This window comes from Ctenocephalides felis, unplaced genomic scaffold (assembly GCF_003426905.1).
Source record: "Ctenocephalides felis isolate EL2017-DRISC unplaced genomic scaffold, ASM342690v1 CF-g0.4_SCAFFOLD_01604, whole genome shotgun sequence".
NCBI classification, from domain to species: Eukaryota; Metazoa; Arthropoda; class Insecta; order Siphonaptera; family Pulicidae; genus Ctenocephalides; species Ctenocephalides felis.
In genome coordinates, this window is record NW_020537758.1 from 11,131,648 (window position 1) to 11,149,423 (window position 17,776).

Sequence of the window (17,776 nt, forward strand, 5' to 3'; positions counted from 1 at the left end):
TTTCTTAAAAATGCTCAAATTTTATTCCGAACGTTTTAATTTGTATACATTAGTAAAAACTAAAAACAATATTATAAGCTAGTAGAAACTATCGTATACCCTTTCGTATTGAAATTTGGAATAGTTTTCAAGTAAGAATATTATAAATTTTCACATTTTTTTAAATACCTTCGAAATTTTCCTCGGCAGCTTTGTTTTGTATACAGTAGTAAAAAATAGATAAAATTTACTGGACTTTCATAAAATCTGTTATATACACTTCGATATTGGAATTTTAAATAATTCTTAGTTGAAATGCGGTTGAAATTTAGTATTTTGATAATTAGTAAAAAATGGATTTTTTTATTCTTTTTCACATAATTTTTTATTTCAATTACGGACACTAAAATTTATTTAAAATAGTATAATTTAAATTTACTAATACTTTGTTATATACACTTGTATATTGAAATTTTGAATAATTCGTTGTTGAATTTTTTTCAGTATTTTGATAATTTGCATTTTAGAACATTTTTTGCATTTTCTTCAAATATTTTTTAATTTTTATTTCGGACATTATAATTTGTTGGCATTAATAAAAACAAGATGAAATTTACTAATATATATAATAATAGTGAAAACTGTTATATACACTTGGATATTGAAATTTTTAACAATTCATAGTTGAAATGCCGCATTTATTAATTTGATTATTTTTGAACATTTTTTTTTATTTTTTTTTCAAAAAGCTCTTAATTTTTTTCTTGAACATTACATTTTGTTTACGTTGGATTACTTCATAACATTTACTAAAATCTAATAAAAAATATGATTTACACCTGAATATTGAAATTTTTAATTAATTCGAAGTTAAAATGCGGACTTAAGTAGTTAGATAATTTGCAATATCTGTATTCAGATCATTTTTAAATAACTTTTAATTTTTATTTTGCATATTATAACTTATAATTGTTAATATAAGATTATGTTTTACTAAAATCTAAAAAATATTCACATATGGATATCAAAATTTTAAATGAAACCAGATATGAGAACATTAGGGTGGAACTTTTATATTTTCATTGCGTTATTTCTTCAGTTTAGTATTAGTTACGGTTTGCATTTTTATACTAATCTATATTATATAAATTTGATTTATGCAACATTTTATTTCATTTGGATTTTTTGTTTCCAAATTGTAATTCACAGTTAATATATTGCCCTACAGTTGGTATATTTCTTCAGTAGAGATAGGAAGTACTTATAAAGTGTTAAAATCAAAATGCTATCATTTTATCTAGAATGCAAGTGTCAAATATAATATCTTAGTCCAATTTTGCGAATCAAATAAAATTTGAATAAAAATTATAAGACGTAATTTTTTTCCCAGCTTTCCGTGTTTTAACCCGCATTTACCCGTCCGACGCGCTCATCAATCCATTATTATGCACCACGCCCCGAGTGCGACTGCATTCGCAGGAAAATCTCAATTCGGGTAAAATTTGATTATAATAATGGCTTTTTTTCCATAATGACACTTCCTATGATAAAGGCTAATTCAATTAATTAAACAAAAGGGTTAGATTATTAAAATAATACTCTGTGCTCATATACCGACACTCCATTGAGCTAATTAAAAGTAAAGGGTTGATTTGCATATCGTGGTATAATGGATAGAGGGTTGGGGAATTGAGGTTTGCTAGATAATTTTTGGACATTTTGGTAATTTGATAGGTGATAAGTTTATAAATTTCCTAAGAAATATATTTTTGCAAAAAAGCGCTAATTTTATATTTTCTCCACATTTCCAGCCGTTCTGCATCGAATGGGAGCAAATCTGGTAAAAGTATGTATGTGTGTGTTTGTCGACTTTTTCTCAAAAACGGCTCAATAGATTTAAATTTTTTTAAAGCCATTCGATGTGATTGGACAAGGACTAGTTTTGTCAATTTAGCAGAAACCTTTTAGCACACAATCTTGAATTGATTTTAAAAACTTAGAAACCGTTCGAAAGATTTTGGTCGCCCTAATTAGTTATTGGTAAGGATCGGTACGAAATACTTATTTATTTGTTGTTGCTTAAATAAAGATCAAAAGACGTATTTAATTAATTACTAGAGTTGTCGTATTATTAATTAATTATAGAGTATTTAATCGCAAGTTTCGTGTCCAACGTTACTTTAAAAAATATAACATTATCATTTATTCTAGAATATTAAATATCTAATTACGAACTCTATCCCAATATTTATATTCCAAATACCACCATCTATCGCATCAAATTAACCCTTTAGTTTGGGAATTGGAAACGATCACCTTGGGACACCATAATCTACTATTTTATGCAAAGCTGTCATCATATTAATCCGCCTTTGTTAATACGATGGTCACGCCTTAATAACATAAAAACCATCGAATTACCTGTAAAATATTACATTTTTAATGTGTCTAAATATCGGACACGTAATAAATAACTAGCTAATGTGTTCGAGTGTTTATTTTCGGTTGGAATGACCGTGTCGTTAATTTTATTGGCTTTAATTACATACTTGGGAGGTGAAATATATGTTTATTTACAATCATGCGATCAGCGCTATTTTAATAAAAAAATAGAAAAATTTAAATATAAATTTTTAATGTAAATTTAATTTATACAATTTTAAGTATGGTTGAGGGGTATCAATTTGAAATGTTTTTGATTATTTTTTGGTGGATGCAAAAATTTCAAAATAATTAGTTGAACGTTTATCTTGCCTCAAGGCAAAATGCCACCCGCAACTAGTTAACTTCCCGTAGGGTAAGTTATAGTAATCGCCAAAAAATCGAAAATAATTTTTTTCATATCTTTACGTTTCAGAGGTTTCTGAATATTTTGGCATACCTTAGAAAAAATGGATGTGTGTGTGTGTATGTGTGTGTGTGTGCGTGTATGTATGTGTGTGCGTATACAAATTTTCGTTGACGATTTCGGGAACACGGATCAACCGATTTGAATAATTCAAAAAACATTAGATTCGTATTAATAAGGAAACGTGCTGGTTAGTTTTTGGCGAAGGCAGGTCTAGCCGTTCCAAAGATACGGGGCAAAAAGTGCCGAAAACGGTAACTCAGATTTTAAGAGAACGGAGCGTCCGATTTGAATAATTCAAAAAAAATTTTACTTGTATTGATAAGATAAAGATTTGATTAAATTTTCATAAGGGCAGGTCTAGCGGTTTCGGAGATCTAACGAAAAAAGTAAAAAAAATGCCATTTGGCGGTCAAAAATGATCATTAGACATACGCACATCAAATTATCAGATATTTTATAGAGATGTTAACAATAAGTATAAATTTTGTTTACATTCCTATGGGTTCCGTACCAATGTTTACCCGTTAGACAGCGACGCGGCGCTTACGCGCTTTATATTTTGTCTCTATGCAGTTAAAGCAGTACGATTGCTTTCTTTCGAAAGATTTTTCAACATTTTTTTTTCAATTTTTTTTTTCAAAAAAAAGTAATTTTTGTCAAATTTATAGTTTCTCAAAATCTTATTTTTTCGAAATAATTTTTTTTCACAAATGTTAATCGTTTTTAAAAAAATAATAATTTTGGTACGGAAAGTTCCACCAATTTGCCTCAAGGCACGATGCCATAATTGCCTTAAGACAGAATTCCACTTACAGCTAGTTTAATTTTAAAATCGTGTCAATGTCCTATCCATTAACCATAAACTATGTATCTTAATGGTTTGTCATCACGTTTTATCTATCGGGCCGACATACGTTTTCATTAGTAGCATATGTAATCGAACCTCGTCGAAACTACCGTCGGCAATAGTTTCATAGTTTCAGTGCAAAGTCGCACTCATCAAAAATTAACGAACGTCCGAAAGAATAAGCGAAAAAGCGCTCTGGCGCTCTGGCGCTCTAGCCAGCCACAACCACCTATCGGAGAGATGGTTGTTCGGCGGCAAGTTCGATTTCGTTGCGTTTTTATTCGCGCGGCGATAATTCCCAATTAGCATCCGTCCGGCGAATCCCAAGAGATCGAGGCTGGACTGCGCCCTGACACGCGAACTAAAATAACTGATACTCTCAATCTTGAAAAAAATTTGGATAGTTTGATAAACCATATAATAAAATGATTCTTAGATTAACACTAGTTATACGGTCAATTTGATGAAAAATTTGATGCTAAAGATGGTGGTATTTGAAATATAAATATTGGGATAGAGTTCGTAATTAGATATTTAATAGTCTAAAATAAATGATAATGTTATTCTTTTTAAAGTAACGTTGGACACGAAACTTGCGATTAAATACTTTATAATTAATTAATAATACGATAACTCTAGTAATTAATTAAATGAGCAATAACAAATAAGAATTTCGTACCGATCTTTACCAAAAATTAATTAAGGCGACCAATATCTTTCAAACGGACTAAAACGTTCCTGCCAAATTGTCAAAACAAGTGCTTATCCAATCGAATGGGTTTTAAATTTTTGGAATCTATCGAGCTGTTTCTGACCCTTGAAATAAAATGCTCAATAAACCATAGCACTAACGTAGCAGATTAGATAAAAAAATGTTTCATTTGTAATATGTCTTCAAATAGAAAATATAATAGTAACGAAGAGTTTAAGACTGCTAAACTCAACTCAAGTACATATTAAATTTTTGGCGCATTTCCACGGATTCTGTAATGATCGTTATATAAGGAATATCTAATTTTAATAATACAATGTTATCATAAATCTGTGGTCATAAATCATATTTATATACAAAATCTAACTACTCGAATCTGAAAAATGATCTTTTATAAAACTTCTGTATAAGTTGCTTAAAATTTTATATATTTTGGGAAACTGATGAAGAAATGAATTTGTAAATTCATTAATACAATGTATATTTCAATAATTTATTATATTTCCAAAGAAGTTTGTTCTCGCCAGAAAATACAATTTGCTAATTTTATGTTTTCTCGATGTTTCAACCCATTCTGAATCGAATGAGTTCAAATTTGGAAAAAGTATTAAAAGTAGTCTCAACAACAGCTGAACCAATTTAATAAAATTTACATCCACTCAATGTAACTCCGTAAAAGAAACGGTTTTTAAAAACTCCAAATTTGTTTGAAAGATATTGGTTGGAAATCGTTTTAATTAGTTTTTAGTAATGATAAGCTAGGCTATTTTTTTTAAACTTACATTAATTTCTTTTCGCATTTTCGATAAAACTTAACATGATGACAGAGTTCGTCATATAAACGAACATCTTAAAAAAAACAGTGGTTAAGGCATCATGTCTTAAAACAAATTGCTTGAACTTTCCGTATCGTAACGAGATGTTCGAGGAATATTAAATGTTTTTAATCAGATTATTATAAATACTGTAACTTTGATTATTCATATTTTATTGACATAATATAAGAGCTTATGAATTGGAAGACGACGTTTATTTAATCTAATCAAGCGGATTTAAAATGAAGGACCATCTCTAATATTTATGAAAATTAAATAATTTAATTACAAAGTTAAAATTATTTAAATATATAATTACTGAAGTATATAAGTGTAAAAATTAAAATCTGAATTATTTTCGATGTTCAAAAAAATTTTTTGTAAAGAAAAATTAATTTGGAAATATTTTTTTTAAGCAATTGTTTTGTCAACACAAGAAGAAAGTTTTCTGAATCATTTAAAATCATTTAATTCTATCAAAAACTGTCATTTTTTGCACATTTAGCTCTGTATCTTCAAAATGGCAGAACCTGCATTCGCCAAAAAAAATCACCCTTTCTCCTTCATCATTACAAATTAAATGTTTTTTGGATCATTGAAATGGGATAATCCGTTCTCTCAAAAACTCGATTTTTATTTTCTGCATTCTTTGCTCCGTATCTCCGTAACGACTGGACCTGCTTTTATCAAAAACTAATCACCACATCTCCCTATCAATAGGAATCGAATGTTTTCTGAACTATTCAAATCGGTTGATCCGTGCACAAGAAAACGTGGACGAAAAATTGTCTCTACACACATACATACATTCATGTTTTCTGAGGTATGCCAAAATGTGAAGATATGAAAAAAATTCTGTTTTGATTTTTGGCTTGATTACTATAACCTTCCCTACGGGAAGTTGGTTTATAAAGATTAATAAAATATAGAATTCATGATGCTACTTAAGACATACTTACAAGAGTTGTGTACTAAAGTTAATATGATACTTGCATTATAAATGTGTTTAAGGGATTTCAATTGGGTTGATTAGTTTTTAGTAGAAGTAGAAGCTTCAATGAACAGTTAAAAATTTTGTCCAAGTATATAAATCTCACTTCTTATAAATTAAGTCGATCAAGAAAGTTTATGCGACTTTGATTATTTTATTTCGATTATATTTATATTGATTTGGTTTATAAATTCAAATCCTGTTGTCCCCGAAATCGCATTTTAAATGCACACAGTCGCATGTAATTAATGTCATCAAACAAATAAATATAAAACGGCATGAACAATATAACATGACCATCCATCAATAGGCTTCACTTTTCAAATAACCAACAACCATTAATTCTCTAGTCCCAATGTTTATGGGACTAGCTAGCGGGGACATGTTTTTCATGAAGGCGGCGGTTCGGAGAGGCTGTATGGAACAACCTCATCCTCATCCTCATCCTCATCCTCATCCTCTGGGCACGTATTTAGCACGTCGTGTTTAATATACCCCTTTCCCGAACGCTTCGGCATTCCGATCCGTGACAGAGTTGAATCGACTCTGGACAGAGAATAATCGGCCACGTTGTTGACTACAGAGTGAATAATTCTTAAAGACAACGACGACTCGTGAATTATCTCTGCCGTTCGAGGAAAAGTTTCGCGAAAGATTAGTCAACCAGGAAAAACGGAAATGCAACGTTTGTGAAAAAAATGAGGAAGGAGAAAAATGGGTTTTGCGTGTAATTTGAAAAATGGTAAATGAATTATATATACAGGGTGTCCCAGAACTCAACGTCAAACCGAAACGCATAAAAAAGTTTGAAGTAAAAGTTATCTCGCGTTATTTGGAAATTATGAGTTTTTAAGTGCAACTTATTATATTACTATTATATCTGATATTTATAAATAGAATTTGGTCAAAGAATATGATCTACAATATATTTAGTATGAAAATAAAAAGAATCTGTTTTTTTTAATAAAAAGTTTTCTAAATATACTACATATTTATAATAAAAATAACTAATTTTAATAAAATTAAGTTAATTTTTTTTATTTAATAATAAAAACAGTTATATTTTTGACCCGTGGGATACCCATGGTGTCCCAGATCTCAACGTTAAGCCAAAACGGGGTGATAGTATCATTCATTACTGTTCTGAAAAATATTAGAAAAAAAAACTTCTAACGTAGTTTAAAAATCATGAGCTTTTAAGTGCAACCCTGAGCTTTGGTTAAAATGTGATCATTTTTCGATTATTCTGGTTAATTTTTATCATTTTTTTTCATTTAAGCTTGTGATCAGTTTTCATTGATAACATTTCTAGAACCATAGTCAAAAATAATTAGACAGTTACCCCAAGTTTTTAAGAATTAAGACCATTTGTTTAACTAAGAAGTTAAAATTTTCGAAATTGGTCGATTTTGTATGACTCTCCTTCAGAAAATATGTACTAAATTATATTTGCAAGTTTCATCAAAATTTTGCGCATTTCATCAAAATTGTAATATGGTAAAATACTTGATTGTTTTGTGATAAAAACATTGAGTAAAAAATTAAAAACCTAAAATTACGATATTTGTATTTGAAATTGATTCATAATAAGTAATTCATGCACATGGAGATTGTAAATACTTATTAAAAAAAATCAATTGTTCTATACGTTTTGATTTAAAGTTCTATGTCATCAGTGTATTTTTACCATAATTAAATATAATATGTAATAAAATATGAATGAATAAAGATTCTTTAAAAGCTCCATTTTTACTTGATATTATGCAAGTTGATGCATGTAGATGAATTTTTCCTCATATTTGCATTCTATGTCAAAAGTAAATATTTTCAATTAATATTTTTCTAAATTCCAAAGCTTTAATGTTCATAAATAAATAAATATTAAAATGATTTTTATATACAATAAAGAATTAAAATGAATAAAGTTCTTGATATAACTGAAGATTGAGAAAAATTGAATTCAGATTAATTCTATATCTCTGCTCGTTTCCAGTATTGAATCTAGAAAACCAGCTTATATATTCTCTACTTTTTAAAAAATATTCCATAAATTTAATTAACTGATCTATAAATATAATATAAATTAACTAAAAATTAACTTTTGAAAATAGTGCTAGGGGGCTTGAATGTTGTGCTAATAATGATTTCCCTATATGAAATTGTGTATATTTATCCCGATATTTGATTCACACAGCAAGTTCAGGTCATTACAATCAGTTATTACTCTACCGTTACAAATGGTTATAAAATATCCTTTATAGATACGTCTTTTGTATAAATTTTGTTCAAAATGTAATACAATAAGGTTAAAAATACTATATTGAATTTCCATGTGCTAATAAGTTCTGTAAATTAATGCCCTTTTATTAAATTGTGTATATTTATCCCGATTCGGCCCTGACGAGCCCATCAGCAATTCATCCCGTGAAACTAGCGCGTATATGTGAGAGAATATTTATGATCCTTCACTCAGCTATGTAATAATCTGAGGCCAGGATTTAATTTTGAGGACTGATTTCGCACAACGAACGCAGTTCGCGCTTATTCCAATTACACACGATGAGTAGATGTATGAATCTGGAACGGGTTGCAGTAGTTAGTATACGAAAATTGTAATAGAAATAAAAATTATTGAGCAGAAGTCATAGTCATAAAATTTATTTAGTTGTTTCTATTCACAACTACTTTGTTTTAGCATCAAAATGTTCTAAACAATTGACATTCTATAATGTATTATTGTTTTTTTTCTCTTATACACAAACCTCAACCACCATGATGCGTATATTCGTCAATCACATTAAACTGGTTTAGATGCAAATTCTATATATAAAGCAAGTTTGATATCAATCTTTTATATAATTTTTGATTTCTCTACTATATTTTTCTATTCAGTAGTTGGCTTCCGTCTACTCCGGATTCCGGCGCTCCGTAATGAGCGCCCGGAACCGCAGACTCCGGCTGTAAATCGCAGTTCCGGCGATTTTCTGTTTGATATATCTCCCATGTCAGGATTGCGCAATGTCTTCGGCTTTACTTATATATTTTACTCGGAGATTGGTATTTCTCTCACTGATTTAATAAATAGATAAAGAAATTAATTTAGAAATTTAATTTAAAATGATAAATTCACCCACTCTGGTCGAGATTTTTACGATAATTGATATCATAGATAAGTGAAAAATTTATATTTCCATTTAAAACCCAATTGCAACAATTGTTGATCAGGAAATATGTCCGTTACAATCGGCTAATTTTAAATGATAAATGTCTTCAGCTTCACTTATATATTTTACTCGGAGATTGGTATTTCTCACACTGATTTAATAGACAGATATAGAAATTTAATTTAAAATGATAAAATCACCCAGTCTGGTCGCGATTTTTTACGATAATTATGAATTCAAAAATAGGTCAAATATTTATATTTCTTTTTAATTCCCCACTGTAATATTTGTTGGTCACAAAATATGTCCATTACAATCGGTTAAGTTTAAATGATAAATGTCTTCAGCTTCACTTATAGATTTTACTCGGAGATTGGTATTTCTCACTGATTTAATAGATAGATATAGAAATTTAATTTATATTATGAAATCACCCACTTGGTCGCGATTTTTACGATACTTGATATCATAGGTAAGTGAAAAATTTATATTTCCATTTAAAACCCAATTGCAACAATTGTTGATCAGGAAATATGTCCGTTACAATCGGCTAATTTTAAATGATAAATGTCTTCAGCTTCACTTATAGATTTTACTCGGAGATTGGTATTTCTCACACTGATTTAATAGACAGATATAGAAATTTAATTTAAAATGATAAAATCACCCAGTCTGGTCGCGATTTTTTACGATAATTATAAATTCAAAAATAGGTCAAATATTTATATTTCTTTTTAATTCCCCACTGTAATATTTGTTGGTCAGAAAATATGTCCATTACAATCGGTTAAGTTTAAATGATAAATTTTTATACCATGTATATGTTACGTAAAACCATTATGAGTGATACTTTAATTTAACCATTTTTTACTATAACATTAACTTATTTTCACTGTATTTTATTACAACATATTATATATTTGGTACATGACTACTTTTGGAACGTGGAATAGTTTACAGATATATCAAATACGTGACGGTACTCGGACTTTCCGCATATTTTTAATATCATACTTTTATAGATATATCGTAATATACGTGTTTAAATATTTGCACATATACACACACTTTATTCATAATTAAATAATGTACGTTTCGATACTGTATGTGTGTCATTATTCAGCAGTGAAATGAAATGAAGAAAAATCATACATGCTAACATACTACAAATTTAAATACACTGTTTAATGAGAAAAAAAACTTTGAATTAAAAAAAATATTCGAATATATATGATAAATAATGAAATTATATATTGATTACATGATTCGTAAATTGAAAATACTTTAATAAATTCACAATTTTCAGTATTTATTTTTTACAATTCTACTAGAAACTTTATATAGAATGAATATTTTCAATTTGGTTCTTATGTGACCTTCAACTATATATTTTATTGTTTTTCATATATATTTTTATATTTTTTCAATTTTAAGTTAAGTTATTTTGAAACAATGTGCTTGAATTTGTGTGAATTTTGTAAATATATAGGTATGTAGTATAGCATAATGTTTCTATTTTGAATGATTTATAAAGATAATTAATTTTGAAAAATTGGTGGTGGCGCATAGTTTAATATTTTTCATAGTTAATATACAAAATTATAAAAATGTAAATATAACTTTTTATAGCAACTACATGCAGTTTACGAAGAGGATGATAAATAATTTTAATAATTTATTAATTGCAATTAAATATTTAATTATTTTAAATTATTTATAAAAATAAATAATTTCGAAAAGTTGTTGGGGGCGCATATTTCAATACTTTTTGTAGTCAATACACAAAATCATACTTTTTATAGCGACTACATGCAGTTCACGAGAAAGATGATAAAAATTATAATAATTTATTAATTGCAATTAATATTTTATAATTATTTAGTTCAGCAAGGTAATTAGATTCAATACTTTATACTGTACCACCGTAATTATTTTAACTATTATATAACTTTAAAGTTTGCTCATAAATTACATACAATCTTCTTTAAGCATTTTTTCAAGAAAATTCTGAATATTAAATACCGAGAATTTTAATAATTTTATTAAATTTTAAATCACAACAGTAAGATAACTAAAATTATTATATAGCTCTAAAATTTGATCAAAAATGTCATATACAATTTTCTTTTTGACTTTTTTTTAATACAATTATAAATATCAAACATTGATAATTAATTTCATCAAATGTTGTACAACCGTATTATTAAGATAAATTCAAAAATTGACCAAAATTAGCATATTTTTATTCTTGAAATATTCAATAAAATTGTTAAATGATGAACACCGTAAATTTCAACTCATTTAATAAATTGTGTACATCCATAAGTTAACCATAAACTATTATAAAGCTTTAAAGTTTTATCAAACATGGCATACAGACTTTCTTCATAAACTTTTCAATAAAATTCTAAACATTAAACATAATCATCTCGTACAACCATAACTGTCAGTTATAAATCATACAAATTCTGCTCAATATTTCACAAAACCGAATTTAATAAGTAGAAGTAATTTCTGCTGCGATAATCGTTTCCAAATTTTATTATATTTATATGGGGCGACGTACTTAGTGACTTTTATGGGATTGTAAACGGCGGTTTAATTGTCCCTTATTTGAACTTATTCGAAATATATAATTCTTGATCTGATGGCGTTTATGAAATCATAAATCATACCGGGCGCTAGTTTATTAAATCGGAATTGAAAAGCGATTCAGGAAGCTGCGCGTGCCATCAGGGTAAAGAAACGATCCTCAAACTAGAAAAAGATTGAAAAATATTATAATTGGAATAATTTAATTCAATATTATGTAAAAAAAATTATTTAACCAGTTAACGGTGTTTAACGAATATACTCGTCATGAAAAAGTTGCAAAAAATTTTCATGACGTGTATACATGTCATGAGTATAAAACACTGTCTATTCGCTATTTAACTCGAAATTTTTGAAAAAAAACATGTATTTTAAAATGTTAAGTTTTTTTGAATATTTTGAGGATACTCCTGCATGAAATCAGTATTTGTGACATTTTACCTTAAGTGGCACAACTAGTGTAACCGCCTACAAAAAGGTGGTTTTTGGCAATTTATATTAAAAAACTACTTGATCAATCATTTCAAAATTTAAGGAATATATTGATACATGTTTTAAGAATACACAGTAAAATTTTTGAAATGAACTATTTTGAAACTATAAAATGAACTACGATAAATAAAAAAAATCAAAAATTGACAAAATGACGGCGTTTTTTAAAAAAAGTCGAATTTTACCCAAAATTTTGGTCGTTTTTGGACTGCCAAAATTCGATTTTTGATCCGACCAAAAAAAACGATAGTTCATTCTACGGATAACTATATATAGAACATGTAAAAAAAATTTGATAGTGATCGTTTCATTTGTTTTTAAGTAGTCGCTGCAGCAAATTCGGAAAATGCTGTTTCGAGAAAAACGCGTTTAAAGATTAAATGATCGTTACACTATATACTATATATATACTCTTTAAATGGCTATGACTCAAAAACTATTTTTAAGATATCAATTCAAAATTCTGGTATGTTATTTTTAATGGTATAACCTATTGAAATATGGACAAATTGAAAATTCGATTTTTTGAAAATTTCACACTAGTTGTGCCCCATAAGGCAAGTCAAACGAAATTACAGGGAATTTTACTGAACATATTTAGATAGTTGTTTGTTTGATATGTGTTTGATATGTGTCATTACAATGATTTCTTCAATAAATTATATATTTCATTTACAATTTTATTTCCCATATTTTGCGAAGCCCTGGGGCCCTCTTTGTGACTTAGCATGAAGACAGCGCATTATTATATCGTACAAATAAAACCTGATCTTCCGTGACTTGTGAATATGATCGAGGGAGGTGGTCGAATATGGTCTGCAAATAGTTTGTCAGTTATTCAGAATGTGACTGTGTGTGCATCGAGTACTAATGTGTTTTGGGTCAATGGACAAAGTTCGAGGAAATACTTGCACATGCAATAAAAATTATTTAAATGGGGGACGAGATAAAGGACAGAAATCTCCATCAATACTCAAACAGAAATATCTCCATCAATACTCGTGAAAAAAACATTATGGTTTATTTATAAATTATTTTATCAAATTTAAATGATTTTTACCGCATACGATAACTGGTAGACCAAAAAGGGTACGGATATAATTTCTTTATTTCTCCGTTCTCTAATTTAATAATTTTTTTATGAAGTATTATTATTTTTTCTAGTATGATTTTTAGTGCATGTTTCTTTTACATGTATATTTCATTACATTTTATTAAACAAGAAAATAATACTCCCCGTACGTGAATTCTATCGGGAGATATCTGCATAATGTGTCGCATATATACAATTTCAATAATGCGTTCATATATCAACAAAATCATGTAACACGCTATCCATCAACAGTATTTGATATGTAATTCACATATGTATCGTTACTGTATTGTATGGTATCGTCTACATTGCCACGACATCGAATTTATAGAAGACACCGGGAATAAAATATAAAAAATCATAATTTGAACCGAAATTATAGAATCTATACGTAAGTAATATAGAAATACTATAGACAAAGTTGCTATAAAATTTCTTACATTGTTTATTTTTTATAAGTTTTTTCATTGGTGACCCCAAACTAAAAATTGAAAATTGCAAGAAGCGCGCAATAAGAATCACCAATTTTGGGCCAAATGGAAAAATTAAGGCAATTACTAGAACTTCCCGTACCGATTTTTTTTAATTTCTAAAAATTTTTGAAGACTGAAAAAAATGATATTTTAGATAATTTTAAAAAATTTGAATTTTTTTTTATTCTTCGAAATTTTTTGTTCTGAAAGTTCTGAATTGTTCTGAAAATTTTAAATTTTTTCAAAGCAATCGTGCTGCGGGACAGCTTTAGAGAAGAAAAGTAAACAAAATTCATACTTGTTATTAAAATCTTTATAAAATATACAGTCTAATGATCATTTTTCACCCCCAAATGGCATTTTTTTCACTTTTTTCACTCGATCTCTAAAAACGCGAAGCCTGCCTTTGCAAAAATTACATCAGTTTTTCATTTTGTCAAAATAAAATGATTTTTTAAATTATTCAAATTCTCATTTCTCTCAGAAACTAAATCACCATTTTTGGAACCTTCTGCCTCATATCTTCGAAACGGTTAGACCTGCTTTTGCCAAGAACTAATCAGCACGTCTCCTTATCAATACAAATCGAATGTTTTTTTAATTATTGAAATCGGTTGTATCCGCACACACACACGCACTCACATAAGCACACACATACAAACACATACATTCATTTTTTTTCCAACGTATGCCAGAATGTTCAAAAACCTCTGAAACGTAAAGATATATAAAAAAAAATCATTTTCAATTTTTTGCGATAACTATAACTTACCCTGCGGGAAGTTAAAAATGAACTTCCCTATAGAATTTATTGTCATGACATGTCGAATTTTTCAAATAATTATTTAATAATTAATAATTAATACTGTTACATTTATCAAAAATAACCTTTGCAGAAATGTATAAAGTTTTGTAATTTTTTTTTATAAAAAATAAATTTTGTAGAGATGAGGTTTATTTTTTATAAACATTTTTACCCAAAGTTTATTCATTTCTGCAAAGACTATTTTTCATAAACGTTTTCCCACATTGATGAATCCGGAGAAAAAAACGCAAATTAGGAATTTATTCATGAAAAATAAAATTTGTAGAACTGTATTAAAAATTTAATTATTTATATGGCGGGAATAGCTTAGTCATAAGAATGCCCGAATCGGATACTCGGTTCGAGTCATGGTATTGACATAAAATAATCATTTCATCCTATCGTTTTTCCCCGGTTTTCCCTATCGTAGAACATTTTCCTCTTCCCATATTATATGAGTAACACGTAAATATATGCAGAAGAGTGACTGATACCGAAATAAGATGATTACTTTACACTGCTGTCTCGAGATAACCGAATAATGCAAAAGCGCTTCTAGGGGATCAGTCGATAATATTGGAAATTTGCTCTCATTGTCAGATACATCCATTTGCACAAATAGATGATTGGTTAAAGAAATATATATATCCAATATATATTTTAAACAATTTTATTTATAAAACTTGTAGAAGAAAATTATAATAGTGCTCTAGGATTTAAACACATTTGTCAAGTTTATGTAACTAATTTTGGCATTTTGTTTAAAACACGCGAGTTTCTCGTCTCGTCTTAGCTTCTCCGAATAAGATATTAATTCCACATTCTACATCGACTCCAAAAAAAAAGGTTGTGAAATAAATCGTACCGATGATTGAGTTGTATTATGTTTGAAGTTATTTGTAAATTTGTAAAGTTTAAAAAAATTGTTACTGAATAGAATTTTATGTTTTCGCCAGAAAATCGTACTTGCTGATTTTATGTTTCTCTAAATTATCCAAAAATAATGAACCGATTTTTAAATTTCAAAAATTGTTAAAAAGATATTATTAACTTCCCGTAGGGTAGTTATAGTAATGGGCCGAAAATCGAAAATAAAATTTTTTGCATTACTCGACGTTTTGAAGGTTTCTGAACATTTTGGCATACCTCAGAAAAAATGGATGTGTGTGTGTATACGTGTGTGTGTTTTGTTAGAGTCATTTGTTAATTTGTAAAGTTTAAAAAAATTGTTACTGAATAGAATTTAATGTTTTCGCCAGAAAATCGAACCTTCTTATTTTATGTTTTCTCTGAATTATCAAATATAATGAACCGATTTTAAAATTTTAAAAATTGTTAAAAATATATTATTTGGGAGTCTTGGTTCAAATCGTTTTTGCATAATTAATTTCTGCAAGTTTCATCAAAATCGACAATTTTCCAAGTCATTTTCAAACTAAAAATTCTAGGTAGATATTTAAGTGTTAACTTATGTAATTATTAAGGGGCACAACTAGTGTAACCGCCTAAAAAAGTGATTTTTGGGAATTTATATTAAAAAAAATACTTTATCAATCATTTCAAAATTTTGAGAATATATTTACACATGTTTTAAGAATACATAGTAAAATTTTTGAAGAAAAAAATTAAATATTTTTTAAGTTATCGTCGATCTCTAACGGCCCTTCACTGCTGCAGTAATTCCGGCCTTCTACGCGGATGAAATTAAAAAAAAATTCTCGGTAAACTAGATAATATTGTCTGTGAAATGACCTAGGATAAAAAAATCAAAAATTGACAAAATGGCGGCGTTTAAAAAAAATCGAATTTTACCCTAAATTTTGATCGTTTTTGGACTGCCAAAATTCGATTTTTGATCCAATCAAAAAATCGATAGTTCATTTTACGGAGAACTATATGTAGAGCATGTAAAGAATATTTGATAAATTTTGGATCATTTGTTTTTAAGTAATCGCTGCAGCAAATTCGGAAAATGCTGTTTCGAGAAAAACGCGTTTAAAGATAAAATTATAGTTATACTATATACTATATATTTACTCTTTAAGTGGCTGTAACTCGAAAACTATTTAAGATATTGATTTAAAATTTTGGTATGTTATTTTTAAAGGTATAACCTATCGAAATATGGAAAAATTTAAAATTCGATTTTTTGAAAATTTCACACTAGTGCCCCTTAATTGCATTTATTTCAAAATTCCCGATTTTTTCATCTTAGTTCAAGTATTTTCCCTGACTATTAAGATATTAATTCCACATCTCACCATCGACTTAAAAAAAAGGTTGTGAAATAAATCGTACCCTCCACTGCATTAACAATCAGAATGTTCACATTTCGAGTCTAAAGGTTCTCTCCATTGTGATTGAAAACCAGTACAGGGCATATGAGAAAAACCCATAAAACGGCATAAATACATATCAATTGGGAAATAGAAAATATCCGGCAATACGTTTAAGGTAAAACTAACATTTTTATTCTCGACGGACAACTCTAGAATTGTGTATGGCTGTAAACAAAATCGGGACGAACTGAAATCTATGAATATTTGATAAAGGGGTAATGGTTAGATATTTCAGTACTTATTTTTTTCTAAAAAAACTTAGTAATATATTATATTTACTACTCTATCTATTCCTCATTTCTTATTCACCTTAACGGGCCGTTAAGCCAAAGTCACATCGAATATTATCCTTAAGTGTGCGTCAGGACATTTAGTTTTTGTATAAAGGTGCAAGTGGTATATCGATCAGAGTACGTATAAAACTACATAAAATGAGATAGATCTCTTAACGACAGATCACTTAAGATATCGTTAACGAACGAACCGATAACGGCTTTGGAATTCGTTAATTATGCAACGAACTCTAAGGCGGGGCGAATTCTCTCCTGAGATAAACGTTTGCATAAAATGCACATTCTTAGAGAGAAATCGATAGAAGGAAATTGTAAAGGATTAGTTGAAAT